General features: G+C 39.0%; 1 pseudogene; it reads right to left on the bottom strand.

Moving 5' to 3' along the window:
* Positions 1 to 5,206: 5,206 nt before the first annotated feature.
* The window catches only part of LOC112863751 (peptidyl-prolyl cis-trans isomerase D pseudogene), a 12,264-nt pseudogene continuing 1,799 nt past the window's right edge, over positions 5,207 to 15,671 (bottom strand).

Raw genomic sequence — 15,671 nt, 5'->3', positions numbered from 1 at the left:
ATAAATGTTAAAAAAAAATTTTTTAATGAAACCAAAAAAAAAGGGGGCGCCTGGGGGGCGCAGTCGGTTAAGCGTCCCACTTCAGCCAGGTCACGATCTCGCGGTCCGTGAGTTCGAGCCCCGCGTCAGGCTCTGGGCTGATGGCTCAGAGCCTGGAGCCTGTTTCTGATTCTGTGTCTCCCTCTCTCTCTGCCCCTCCCCCGTTCATGCTCTGTCTCTCTCTGTCCCAAAAATAAATAAACGTTGAAAAAAAAATTATAAAAAAAAAAAAAAAAACAAAAAAAAGAAGAGGGGCGCTTAAAAAAAAAAAAAGAATAAGAAGAAGAGGGGAGCCTGGGTGGCTCAGTCGATTAAGCCATTGACTTTGGCTCAGGTCACGATCACACAGTTCCTGAGTTTGAGCTCTGCATGGGGTCCTGTGCTAACAGCTCAGAGCCCGAGCCTCCTTCAGATTCTGTGTCTCCCTCTCTCTCTGCCCCTCTCCCATTCGCACTCTGTGTCTCTCTCTCTCAAAAATAAAAAGAAACATTAAAAAAATAATAAAGTCTTTAAAATTTTCTTTTGATACAAACATCTTAAAAAATGTACAGCACCTGCTGCCAAACGGGTTTGAAAGTGAAAAGTGAACTGAAATAAACCAGGCGGCTTCTGAGAATGGAACAAAAAGGATGTGTTTAGGGAATTAAGCTGAGCCATCAAGAAATTCCATAATAAGAAAGCAGCCTTAATCTAGATAATCTTCCATCTCACCAACTCAGTCACAGTCTTTAAAAAGAGTTAGTTTGGGGGCAGCTGGTTGCCTCAGTTGGTTAAGCATCTGACTTTGGCTCAGGTCACGATCTCACGGTTTGTGAGTTCAAGCCCTGCATCCAGCTCTCTTGCCGTCAGCACAGAGCCCACTTGGGATCCTCAGTCTCCCTCTCTCTCTCTCTGTACTTCCCCCGCTTGCTCGTGCTCTCTCTCTCTCAAAAATAAACTTAAATAAATAAATAAATAAATAAATAAATAAATAAATAAATTGAGTTAGTTTTACATGGCTTTCTGGTTTGTTGATGTGAATATTACTTAATGAAAATAGGATTGCAGAAACGCTGATTCTTTCCCTTTCAATTCACATATTACCCACATATTCCATTACTCATTTTCAATACTTTAACTTTCATTAAAAACATCTGATTTTTTAAATGTTTATTTATTTTTGAAAGAGAGAGAGAGAGAGAGAGAGAGGGCACGAGCAGGGGGAAGGGCAGAGAGAGAGAGGGAGACTTAGAATCCAAAGCAGGCTGCAGGCTCTGAGCTGTTAGCAGAGCTCGATGCAGGGCTCCAACTCATGAACCTTGAGATCATGAACTGAGCAAAGTCAGATGCTTAACTGACTGAGCCACCCAGGTACCCCAAAAAACATCTAGTTTTTAAAAGGAGGTGTAGGGATATGTAAGTAAATATATTAATGGCATTTGTCTAAATAAGCTGTCAACATGTTTGCTGCAGCCTTGTTTTTATTAATAAAATGTTGGAAATATCTTGAATAGCCATCATGAGGGAACTGGCTAGATAGATATTGATACATAAAAGAATAAAATAAAAGCATTAAAAAGAATGAAGTAGCTCTATATGTACTATCATGAATGGTTTCCACTACAGCATTCAGTGAAAAAAGTAAGCTGCATGGATTGCATGGGTGGCTCAATTGATTGAGCATCTGGCTCCTGTTTCAGCTCAGGTCACGATCTCATGGTCATGATCTTGAGGTAGTGAGATTGAGCCCTGTGTTGGGCTCTGCAATGAACATGGAACCTACTTGGGATTCTCCCTCTCCCTCTCCCTCTTTCTCTGCCCCTCCCCACCAAAGCAAATAAACATTTTTCTTAAAAAAGGTAACTTACAGAACATGTATAATGTGAAATCATCTATGCAAAAAACAAAAATATATCCAGCTGTTTGACAGTGTGGAAGGATATTTACCAATATCTGAGGAGGGGATGAAGAGAAGGGAATTTCTGCTTTTTGCTTTATACCTATCTATGATATTTAAAATGTTTTTACTGGAAGTATGAATCAAATTGTAAAATAAAGAAAAATGCAAACCTAGGAAAGGACAGTAAGTACATAAAAGGTATACATAGGAACAGAATATTGATATTTATATTTTTCATTATGCTGTTTTTAAAATATACTCTGTTTAGAATTTTATATCATGGGACATAGTATATATGCTTTCTAAATAAAGTATATTTTCTTTAAATGTTTTTATTTTTTTTATTTTTAAGAGAGACAGAGACAGAGCAGGAGATGGGGAGGCGCAGAGAGAGAAGGAGACACACAGAATCTGAAGCAGGCTCCAGGCTCTGAGCTGTCAGCACAGAGCCTGACACAGGGCTCAAACTCATGAACCACAAAATCATGATGTGAGCCAAAGTTGGACAATTAACTGACTGAGCCACCCAGGCACCCCATAAAGTAAATTTTCTTTAAAAAAAAAAAAAACACAAAACAAAACAACAAAACAACAACAAAAAAAATTGAAGCCAGAAAATAAAGAAACAATGCCTTCAAAATTCTGAAGAAAATTCTTTTCAATCTAGAATTTAATACCCAGCCAAACAACAAACTAAGTGTGAGAGTAGAATAAAAGAATCTTCATTAATGTAAGCTCTCAAACAATTTATCTTCTATGTGCCTTTTCTCAGTAAGGTGTTCTCCACCAAAAAGATGAAGCCAAGGAAGAGGATGACCTGAGATCAAGGACACAAGAATTTATACATGAGACGTTGACAATCATTCCCAGGATGAGGACAAATGGAAGTCCCAGGATCTCAACTATGTAGCAGGCCCAGACAGCAACCAGTCCAGACTAATAGGCACAGAGGTAGGTTCCAGAGGATGTCACTATGAAAAAAAAAAAAAATGGAATCAATAGATTATCTAAGACATGTGATCTTGTGAAAGATTTCACTGAGAGATCATTGGAGGCTGTAGGAAGAATCAGGCCTAGCAGAAATTGGCTGAAGTAGACTTACTGTGAAGCTAATGAATTTTAAACTTCAGGGTCCTTCATCTAAGTGAATCCTTTCCAAGGTGCTCTAACTAATTTGTTCCAAAAGTATGTATTCTATGTAAGAGGTTCTCTCAAAATGCACAAACTTCAACCTTATAAAACCTATATCTCCCCTGCTGGTGATTTTATAATTCCATAATTCCTTCTGATCTTATTATCTGTGATTTTTCTAAAAAAAAAAAAAAAAAGAAAGAAAGAAATTTCCCTTATTAATTATTAGGTAACCCTGAAATATATTCCTTTACATGTCAGGATATGTTTTATTCTTACTTCTATTTATAAATTTTTAGGACTATTTAGTTAGTAACATAGAAAACCTCTAAAAGTGACCAAGTTTTTCTTTGTTTGTTTCAGGGTTTTTAAGATATAATTACAAAATCATGGATTAAAGTATATATATTATGGGAATGCAAGCTGGTGCAGCCACTCTGGAAAACAGTATGGAGGTTCCTCAAAAAACTAAAAATAGAACTACCCTATGACCCAGGATTGCACTACTAGGTATTTATCAAGGGATACAGGTGTGCTGTTTCAAAGGGGCACATGCACCCCTATGTTTATAGCAGCACTAGCAACAATAGCCAAAGTATGGAAAGAGCCCAAATGTCCATCGATGGATGAATGGATAAAGAAGATGTGGTATATATATACAATGGAGTATTACTCGGCAATCAAAAAGAATGAAATCTTGCCATTTGCAACTACATGGATGGAACTGGAGGGTATTATGCTAAGTGAAATTAGTCAGTCAGAGAAAGACAAAAATCAGATGACTTCACTCATATGAGGACTTTAAGAGACAAAACAGATGAACGTAAGGGAAGGGAAACAAAAAGAATATAAAAACAGGGAGGGGGACAAAACAGAAGAGACTCATAAATATGGAGAACAGACTGAGGGTTACTGGAGGGGTTGTGGGAGGGGGGATCGGCTAAATGGGTAAGGGGCACTAAGGAATATACTCCTGAAATCATTGTTGCACTATATGCTAACTAGTCTGGATGTAAATTTAAAAACATAAAAAATAAAATTAAAATATATATATTATATTTATATAAATATAAAAATATATCAAGCATCCCAAAAATTTCCTTTGTGTCCCCTTCAGTCACTACCTCCAAACGTAACCACCATCCTAACTTCTTTTCAAGTTCATTTATTTATTTTAAGAGAAAGAGAGAGAGAGAGGGTGGGTGGAGGAGCAGAGAGAGAGGGAGAGAGAGAGAATCCCAAGCAGGCTCCATGCCACCAGCACACAGCCTGACTCAGTGCTTGAACTCACAAACCTTGAGATCATGACATGAGCCAAAACCAAGAGTCGGACATTTAACCTACTGAGCCCCTTTCCACCATCCTAACTTCTAACAGTAATAATTGGTCTTACTTATTATTGAATTTATATAAGTGTAATCAGCATGATTTCTTTTTCTGTTGGTTTGGGTTTTTTATTTGTGCTTTGGTTTTTTTGTCTTGTTGTTGTCATTGTAACACTTTTTTTAAAAAATATTTTTTTTAATATTTATTTTTGAAAGAGAGAGAGAGACATTGAGTGTGAGCTGGAGAGGGGCAGAGATAGAGGGAGACACACAGAATCTGAAGCAGGCTCCAGGCTGTGAGCTGTCAGCACAGAGCCCCACATGGAGCTCAAACTCACAAATGGTGAAATCATGACCTGAGCCAAAGTCAGACACTTAACTGGCTGAGCCACCCAGGCCCTGTAACACTGTTTTATTAAGAGTGAACTATTTTTGGAGGCACTTGGGTGGCTCAGTCGGTTAAACATCCGACTTGAGCTCAGGTCAAGTGATATCATTGTGATATCAAGCCCCGAGTCAGGCTCTGACTGACAGTTCAGAGCCCGGAGCCTGCTTCAGATTCTGTGTCTCCTTCTCTCTGCCCCTCCCCCACTCACATTCTGTCTCTCTTTCTCTCAAAAATAAACATCAAAAAAAAAAAAGAACATTTTCAGTATTCCTAAACTGTAAACAATGGGAAACTGAAGTATCAAAGGATACACATCAGGGGTCATATGTTACATATATATATATATATATCATATATTACAGACAATAACCTTTAAATTTTCTTATTGCCTTTATACAATCAATGCATAATATTTAAGTAAAACTGAAATAACTGAAACCTTTATTAGGCAAACATTTTTGCATACGCTGCCTTCTCTCCATCTTTCTGTGCTTTTATCTTTTGTTTAACTTTCAACAATTCTGTCTAGATAGTTTTATCTTCCAGTGCTGTCTCCTGAGCTTTCTCAAGATCAGCCCATGCTCGATCATATTCCTTTAATCCTTGCCATCCTTGAGCTCACAGTACAATGCTTTGGTATTTAATGGGTCTATTTCAAGAGCCTCCAAACAGCTGTCAATTGCTCCCTGACAATTTGGCATCTTCAGTTTATCAGCACCAACATTCAGCATGCAGCTTAAAGCTATAGGTTGCAGCTTCTATCTGTCCGTTTTCTCAATAACAGCGTTTGAACCTTCCATATATCTTAAAACTTTTGTATATTTTGGGGGGTGCCTGGGTGGTTCAGTTGGTTGAGCGACCGACTCTTGATTTCACCTCAGGTCATGATCTCACAGTTCATGGGATCAAGCCCCATGTGCTGTCAGCGCAGAGCCTGCTTGGGATTCTCTCTCTCTCTCCATCCCTATCTGTCCTTCCTCTGCTTGCTCTCTCTCAAAATAAATAAATAAACATTAAAAAAACACTTTTGTATATTTTTAATAGCCATCTCCCACTTCTGGATTTGAAAAAAAAATATTTCCAATTTTTGTTAAGACTTCTGTTATTAGTAAAATTTTATCTGCATCTTTTAAATCTATATATCTGTATCCTCAGGGAAATCTGGATGACTGTCACCAGAAACATCTTTTGGGAATATCATCCCCTTCCTTCAGTTCTCTGTATTCTGCAATAATGCATAATTTGGCAAGGTTTTCACCTTTCACTTCTACATTTTCCAATATCCTTGCCATACCCATTCCTTTAATTACTTGTGCCAAATACCACATGTTTCCCATCCAAATGAGGAGTGCAAACCATTGTGATTAAGAACTGAGAACCATTTGTATTGCAGCCCGCATTTGTCATGCTCAATAATAGAAATTTTCATCTTCACATTTTTTACCATCAATACTTTCTCTACCTGCCCCATTTCGATATGAAAAGTCTCCACCCTGAATCATAAATTTCTTAATAATTTGATGGAAAGGGCACCCTTTGAAATGGAGAGGTTTCCCAGTAGTATGTCTAATGCCTTTTTCTTCTGTATGCAATATTCAAAATTTTTCTGCAGTCTTGACTACAACATCTGCAAACAATTCTAGGACAGTTCGACCAATTTGCTCCCCTCCAATGTCCACAGCAAAGAAGATGGGGTGGGGGGTGCGGTTTATTGGGGTTGGAGGGCTTAGTTTGGGGGTCCTGGTGCGACACTTTGAATCCCAGATGTTTGGGAGTGGACTCTGATTTCTTTTAAATTAAAAAGCTCTCCGGGGCACCTGGGTGGCTCAGATGGTTAAGCGTCCAACTCTTGATTTTGTCTCAGGTCATTATCTCTCGGTTACACGGAGCCTGCTTGGGATTTTCTCTCTCTCCCTCTCTCTCTACCCCTCTTCCACTCGTTCTCTCTCTCTGTCTCTCTCTAAATAAATAAACTTTAATAAAAAAAAAAAACCTCTTCTCTATTCTCCTATATGCCTAGAAAATATTTTAGCATTTTTTATTTTATTATTATTTTTATATTTATTTATTTATCTGAGAGAGAGAGAATGAGAGACAGCACATGAGAGCAGGGCAGAGGGATAGAGGGAGAGAGAAAGAATCTCAAGCAGGCAGAGCTGGAGGCAGGGCTTGATCTCACTAACCCTGAGATCATGGTCTGAGCCAAAACCAACAGTCTGATGCTTAACCGAATGAGCCACCCAAGGTGCCCCTATAGGCTTAACTGACTGAGACAACCGGGAGCCTCTACAGGAAAAATATGTTAGATGATTAGTATCTTAGGTTCAAACTGTCTCCACAAGAACACTTCGACAATTTACACCACCAGAAATATGAGTATACCCATTTCCCTGATAACCACGCTGAGATTTTTTTTTTAATAACATAAGAGTAAATTGTATCTGGTTGTTTTACTTTTCATTTCTGATAAAGACACACTGCATATAGGGGCACAAAGATGACAATATAATTCAGAAGAAAATGGAATGACGTCTTTGAAGTACTGAAAGAAAAAAATGTCAACCTATAATTCTATACCAAGTGAAAATTGAGTCATCTTATTTCTGACTATGACAAAGTAACTGGTATCAGACTAGTCCTCCCATCACACACACACACACACACACACACACACACACACACACCTAGAAAACTGCCCAAAATATATGAAACAATTGTTTTAAGATATTGGGCAAAGGCAGCATAGGGTTGTAATCCCTGAGGGAAAAGGAAAGAAAATTTGTGTGCACCTTCCAATTATCCCAACTACCTGCCCATAAATACTCTTCACACTATATCACAGGGATGGGAAACCCAACAAGAGTACAGGGGTTTTGTTGAGCTGAGGAGACAGAGATTAGATTTTGGGGAGGCTGAGGAGGCTAGATTCTATGAGAAAGTCCTAGAGAGAAGAGAGCTATGCAAAGAAAGAGCTCCACAAATTTGCATAGTGGTCCAGTGTCTTTGGCTGAATAGCAGGCTACATGTGCATAGCATGACAGAGGAGACTTCTTGAAACTGACCAAAAATCAACTACCAGGTAAAGAACAACTGCTGGGGAATTATAAAGTGAATAATTACTGGAGTTCACACAGGAATGGAAGAAATTAGAGTTCCAACCAGTCAGACTGGAGAGACTGCGTCAAATATTCAGAGCATTCATTAGATACCTTAAAAAAGCTGTCTTAGGAGTAGATTCCTACTAGCCCAAGAGTAAAGTTACTCTAGACCTTCCCTCACAAAGTTTAAAAACTTGCCTCAAATGAATCAAGCTGATATGCAAGTAATTAGCTGCCTGCCAGAACAAAGCTTAAAGAAAGACAATAAAATCCAGAAATTCGATGATGTAACATTTACAATGTCCAGCATCTAAGCATCTAATAAACATACTCCCTCCAACCACCAAATAAATAAATAGATAAATAAGTAAAAGAAAAAAAGAAAATGTGATCTCTAGCTGGGAGAAAACTTAATAAAAACAGACCCAGAAATGAAAGAAATTATGCAATTAATAGGTAAAGACTTCAAAACATCTTGATATAAGTTCAAATAGTCCAAGAAAACCATAAATCCAATGAGGAAATAAATGGAGACTAAAAAAAAGAAATGAAAAATACCATTGTATGACCTTTAGAGAAAATTAGATGATAAAGTTGAAAAGGTCAGTGAACTTGAAGATGCAGAAGTAAGAACAACGTAAACTGAAGCACAGAGAGAAAAGGAAGATGGAGGGGAAATAAGCAAGCCTCAGCGACCAGTTGGATGATATCAAGCATTCTACCACACACATAATCTAGAGTACTGGAAAACAAGGGAGCAGGAAAGAATATTTGCAGAAATTATGGCAAAAAATTCACCAGATTTCATGAAAAAAATATTAACACCCAGATCCAAATAAACTGATGAACCTCATGCAGGATAAACACAAAGAAAATTATACCTAGACACAGCATAACCAAATTGCTGAGCACCGTTGATAAAAAATAAATCTGAAAAGAAGACAGAGAGAAAGATATATGGCATAGACTGAAGCAAAGGTTAAGTATAAGCATTAACTTCTCATCAGAAACAGTGCAAGACAGAAGATAATGGAATAACACCCTTAAAGTGCTAAATGAAAAAAAAAATGCCAGCCTAGAATAGTATTTCCAGTGGATGTAAAAATGAAGACAAAAAAGACATTTTAAGACAAATAAAAGCTGAAAAAAGTTATCACTGATAAGAAATGCTACAGGAGGTTCTTCAGATGGAAGAAAGATGATATCAAGTGAAAACTCAGATGAACACAAATAAAGGGAATGGAAATAGTAAATTTGTGGGTAAATATAAAAGACACTTTTTATTTAAAAAAAAATTTTTTTTTTCTTAATGTTTTTATTTATTTTTGAGACAGAGAGAGACAGAGCATGAGCAGGGAAGGGGCAGAGAGAAGGAGACACAGAATCAGAAGCAGGCTCTAGGCTCTGAGCCATCAGCACAGAGCCCGACGCGGGGCTCAAACTCACAGACTGTGAGATCATGACCTGAGCCGAAGTTGGACGCTCAACCGACTGAGCCACCCAGGCGCCCCTAAAAGACACTTTAAAAAAGTTCTTTAAGGGGAACCTGGGTGGTTCAGTCAGTTAAGTGTCCAGACACTTGGTTTCTGCTCAGATCATGATCTTATGGTTGGTAGGTTTGTGCCCCAAGTCAGCTCTGCACTGACAATGTGGAGACTGCTTGGAATTCTCTCTCTCTCTCCCTCTCTCTCTCTCTCTCTCTCAAACAACTAAATAAACTTTTAATAAATACAATTTATTTATTTTGAGAGAGAGAGAGAGAGAGAGAGAGAGAGAAATTGCACGAGCAGGGGAGGGGCAGAGAGAGAGATACAGAATCTGAAGCAGGCTCCAGGCTCTGAGCTGTCCGCACAGAGCCTGATGCAGGGCTCAAACTCGTGAACTGCGAGATCAAGACCTGAGCCAAAGTCAGACACCCAACCAACTGAGTCACCCAGGTGCCCCAATAAATAAACATTAAAAAATTATAATAATAATAAATTAAAAAGTTGTTTAAAAGATAACTGACTCTTTGGGGTACCTGGCTGGCTCAGTCATTAAGAGCATGCAACTCTTGATCTTAGGGTTGTGAGTTCAAGCCCTGCATTTGGTGTAGAGATTAAAAATAAAATCTAAAAAGGGTGGCTGGGTGGCTCAGTTGATTAAGCCTCCAACTTCAGCTCAGGTCATGATCTCACGGTTCGTGAGTTCAAGCCCACATGCTAACAACTCAGAGCCTGGAGCCTGCTTCAGATTCTGTGTCTCCCTCTCTCTCTGCCCCTCCCCTGCCTGCACTCTGTCTCTCAAAAATAAACATTTACAAAAATAATAAAATAAAATCTAAAAAGAAGATAACTGATGTTTTAAGACAAAAATAGTAATAATATACAGTGGGATATATGTAGAAGTAAAACGTATGACAACAATAACAAAAAGGATGAGCGAAAGGAAAATGGAAGTATACTTTTGTACAGTTTTTACATTACACATGAAGTCATATAATATTTGAAGGTAGTCTGTGGTAAGTTAAAGATGCATATGGTAAGCCTTAGTGCAACTATTGAAAAAATATATATAGTTAATAAGAGGAGATAAATGAAATACCAAAAATACTCAAAGATCAGCAGGAAAACAGGAACAAAAATAGATAAGACAAATATAAAACAGCATGGTGGTAGATTTTAATCCAACCACATCAATTAAAATTGTCTCTTTATGCATTTTGCCATTTTTTCTATTACAGTGGTTGTCTTTTCTTGTTGATTTGCAAGAGCTCTTTACATATTAAAATATAAATCATGTCATGTATGTTTCCTGCCTTTGATGTTATCTTTAGGAAACCTTCCCCTTCCAAACGTAAATAGCATTTTGACAAGAAATATGAGAAGAGTATAAACTTAGACACTGAGGTAGAAAAGCATAAGCTATATTTGGGAAATAAACATTGAGTAGAAGAGTTTGTCTATAAAAGGCATTTTAGGGAATCACACCATATAAAAATAGGAAGAGTCATTCAGGACCAGAACATAGAATGCTGTCTTAAACCGTTCAGGCTGCTATAATAAAATACCACAGACTGGGTAACTTATAAACAAGAGACATTTATTGTTCACAGTTCTGGAGGCTGAAGTCCAAGATCAGGGTGCCAGCATGGCCAGGAGAAGGCTCTACTTCAGGTGACAGACTTCTTGTAACCTCACGTGGTGTAAGAGTCTAGGAAGCTCTGTGGGGTCTCTTTAATAAAAGCATTAATCCCACTCAGGAGGGCTCCACTACCAAATCCTAATCACCTCTCAAAGTCCCCACTTATTAATACTATCACCTTTGGGGGTTAGAATTTCAACATGAATAGGGTGTGGGGGGTGGGGCACATTCAAACCATGGCAACTGACTTGACTATTGGATAAAGGAGCCTGGTCTCCATTGGGTAGACCAAAGGGAACCTCTAAAGGTTGATTTTCTTTTTTTTCTTTTTTTTTTTAATTTCTTTTTAACATTTATTTATTTTTGAGACAGGGAGAGACAGCATAAACGGGGGAGGGTCAGAGAGAGAGGGAGACACAGAATCTGAAACAGGCTCCAGGCTCTGAGCTGTCAGCACAGAGCCTGACGCGGGGCTTGAACTCATGGACCTCGAGATCATGACCTGAGCCGAAGTCGGATGCTTAACCGACTGAGCCACCCAGGTGCCCCTAAAGGTTGATTTTCAATACCATAAACATTGGGAAGATAAATCTTGTTGAAGATCTAAGTGTATAGGACAGACTGGAGAAATGGGTGGTAGAGAGAGATCTAAGTTGGAGACCAGCTAGTATACTTTTGCAGTAATTCATACAGGAAGTGATATCCACCCATATATTGAATAAGGATAAAAATTATATGATTACCATAAAAATCAAAAGCCTTGATCCTCTTTCAGTGCTTTGTTTTAGACAAGTTGAATTTGAACAATAACATTCAAATAGGAGGTACTGGATGGGCAGGTTTTGGAGATGACAGGGCTAGGGAAACATTGAGAGTTATTAGCACAGAGGTAATTGTTGAAATAATAGGAGTAAATGAAGTCACCAGGGGAGACTTGTGGATTTCTAGGATATTGGAAGGCTCCTATTTATCCTTCCAGAATGAAAGCCTAGGTGTCATCTCTTCTAGGAAACCTTCCCTGATCACCATCTCCCTGGCCCCCCCACCACTACTGACTTAGGGGTCCTTTCTCTGCTTCCACAGAGCCTTGTGTATGCCCCTATTTATCACACTGTATTATTGTTGAGTGTTTCCTCTTTTCCTTGGGCTTCTAGAAAGCAGGTTCTAATTTTTTTTTTTTTAATTTTTAATGTTTATTTTTGAGAGAAAGAGAGACAGGGCGTAAGGGGGTGGGGCAGAGAGAGAGGGAGACATAGAATCCAAATCGGGCTTCAGGCTCTGAGCTGTATGCTGTGCAACGTTGGTGGTATAGTGGTGAGCATAGCTGCCTTCCAGGCTCTGAGCTGTCAGCACAGAGCCCAACACACGGAGCTTGAATTCATGAGCTGTGAGATCATGACCTGAGTCAAAGTCGGTTGTTTAACCGACTAAGCGACCGAGGCGCTCCAAGCAAGTACCAAAAATTTTTTTAATAAAAATTTTTAAAGTTTATCTATTTATTTTGAGAGAGACAGAAAGAGCATGAGGAGGGGAGGGGCGGGGGGGGGGAACCCCAAGCAGACTCTGCAGGGTCAGCGCAGAGCTGGATGTGGGACTCAAATTTATGAAACTGTGAGATCATGACCTGAGCTGAAATCAAGAGTCAGACGCTTAACTGACTGAGCCACCGAGGCACCCCAGGTACTTAAACTTACTCAACTTCGTGTTCTCCTGGCCTATAGAAAGCTCTTGAAAAATGTTTGCTGAATATAATCAGATTCTACGATTTGTTGCTTTCCCAAGGAAGATATCCTTTAGTATCTCCTCCCTTCCCTCCTCTCAGCCAATTCTGTTGCCCCATAAACCAGTTATTCTTTTTGGGGTATAACCTCCACCTTTTTCCACTGCAGTTCAGCATCTTCTTTGATCTCTAGGGGGGAATGGAAACCATTTCTGATCTCTTTTGAGAGATGGCAATACTGACAAAAAATTTTACCTTCTTGATCCCAGATTCTCTAACCTCCTCAATTTGTAAAAGGAAGTTATAGTTGGAGAGGAAAGGGAGATCTATATGCCCTGTGATGGAATGCCTGGGAACTTGAAGAGAAAAGATTTTCTGATTAAGTAACCCTATCCGCTAATTTCAAAACAAGCTGGAGTCTAGAGACAGGCTAACTTGCAAATGCCAGCCCCTCACAGCACCACCTAGTGGATAAAAAGAAACTAACACGGAGTGTCTGGGTGGCTCAGCCCCTTGAGCCACACAAACTCTTTTATTTTGGCTCAGGTCATGGTCCCACGATCCTGGGATGGATCCCTGCCCTGGGCTGAGCATGGAGCCTGCCTGGGATTCTCGTTCTCTCTTCCTCTGCCCCTCTCCCCCACTTGCACTCTGTTTCTATAAAAGGATAAGATAGGATATGATATGATATGATATGATATGATATGATATGATATGATATGATATATGATATGACATCACATGACACGATAGAAAAAATGAAAAAATATATAAAAATGAAATGAAATAATAAAATAAAATAAAATAAAGTAAAATAAAGTAAAATAAAATAAAATAAGGGCTCTGAGACCATGAAGGTAAATGGCCAATTCTAAATTAACTCACTTTCAGATCTCTAGAATCTTTGCTATTTACACATTAGGAGGAATCATCAGCAAAGGGGAAAGAATTGCCAAATAAATAGTAATATAGCTTCAAGAGTATAAAAAAAGCAAGGAGCTAATTTACTTTGCCATAAGCTATAAGGGCCCATTGGGGAAATAATTAAACTAATAACCTTCTACCCCAACCATCCCAAAGAGAGAGACCAGAGAGAGAATGTGTGATGCCCCAGCCCCTTGGTATTGATTTTATCAGTGGCTTTCAAATGTATTTTTCTGCAAACCAAGGTAAGGAATACATTTTATATCCTCACTCAACACTGGAAACAAAATTATCATGAGACATATTTATCCTTATTAAGCATCAGTCTCTGCTATTTTCTAGTCTACTCCACTTAGAAACACCACTAGTAGGGTGCTTGGCTGGCTCAGTCAGTAGAGCATATGACTCTTGATCTTGGGGTTGTAAGTTCAAGGCCCATACTTGATGTAGAAAATACTTAAAACCTTGAAGAAAAAAAACCCCAACATCCTACTGGCCAGAACTTTCTAAATTGATTTCATGACTCACATTTTGAAAAACACTAGCCAGTCTATGTGTAAATTTTCATCCTATATCAACACTGGTGTTTTGCTAAGGAAAAGTGCCCCTACAGAATTGAAACCAAATTCACCATATCTCTTCCATGCTGCCAAGCCTTTGTGCACAGTTGCTCTCCCCTACCTGCCTTTGTTGAGATATGAGTCATAATCTTCTTCAAAATCCAACACCATCATTAAGTCTTTCCATTCCTCCAATCAGAAGAAATTATTTCTCTCTTAGTTCTCCCTCAAAACAGTGCTGGTACCTCTACCCTAGCACTTAATTAATGTGCCTAGTACTCAATTAGTGATTTACACAACTTATAGCTTCCTTAAATGAAGGTTCTACATACTCATAATTGCATCCCTGTATTCATAATTGCATCCCTCCAGATTGGCACAATGACTAACAGGGCCCAACAAATATCAAAATAAACTTGTATAAAACTACTTAAGATCCAGAAAATTTATTTTTTTTTAATTTTTTTTAACGTTTATTAATTTTTGAGACAGAGAGAGACAGAGCATGAACGGGGGAGGGGCAGAGAGAGAGGGAGACACAGAATCCGAAACAGGCTCCAGGCTCTGAGCAGTCAGCACAGAGCCCGACGCGGGGCTTGAACTCACGGACCGCGAGATCATGACCTGAGCCGAAGTCGGCTGCTTAACCGACTGAGCCACCCAGGCGCCCCAAGATCCAGAAAATTTAGAAGCACCTGGGTGGCTCAGTTGGTTAAGTATCCAACTTCGGCTCAGGTCATGATCTCACAATTCATGAGTTCGAGCCCTACATCGGGCTTGCTGCTGTCAGAGCAAAGCCCACTTCAGATCCTCTGCCCACCCCTCCCCCCGCCCCCATCCCTAACCCACTTGTGCGCTCTCTCTCAAAAATAATTAAAAACATTAAGAAACACATTTTAAAAATAATTTTAAAAATAAAATAAAGATCCAGGAAATTCAAAGGTTTACTGAGGTAAATCCTTTTGCAAAGCACTTAATCTCTCCCTAGTAATAGTTAAGTATGATTCCTCTAAAACATCTGAACTTATAAAATATCAAATATCTATATACATAAGCCAATTAAGCCTTATTTATAAAATTTTCGTAATTGTGCAGGGGTCCTACAGAAGGAAACTCAGGCTTTTAGTCTCACACTGAGGTGCCCAGGCAAGTCCTTACTAATGAGCTCAGCCATTTGAGGCACAAATTATCCCTCGTCTTCTGTTTCTATACATGGCTTGTGGCCTTATTCATTAAGTATTTGAGAATTTACTATTTGGGGTAGTGTGATGCAATGATAAACAGTCCCAGGGCTGGATGAGTGCAATGATCTAACAAGGAGGAGGGCTAACACGGAACCAAGCATAACATAATATAATAAATCCCATCACAAACCTAAGTAAGGAAGCAAGTTCAGAGAGGCATCTAAATTAATATTTGAAGCTAGGGGCGCCTGGGTGGCGCAGTCGGTTAAGCGTCCGACTTCAGCCAGGTCACGATCTCGC

Source organism: Puma concolor, chromosome B4, assembly GCF_028749965.1.
Source record: "Puma concolor isolate L17-30 chromosome B4, mPumCon1.1.hap2, whole genome shotgun sequence".
Lineage (NCBI taxonomy): Eukaryota > Metazoa > Chordata > Mammalia > Carnivora > Felidae > Puma > Puma concolor.
This window is presented reverse-complemented; position numbering and strand designations above follow the sequence as displayed.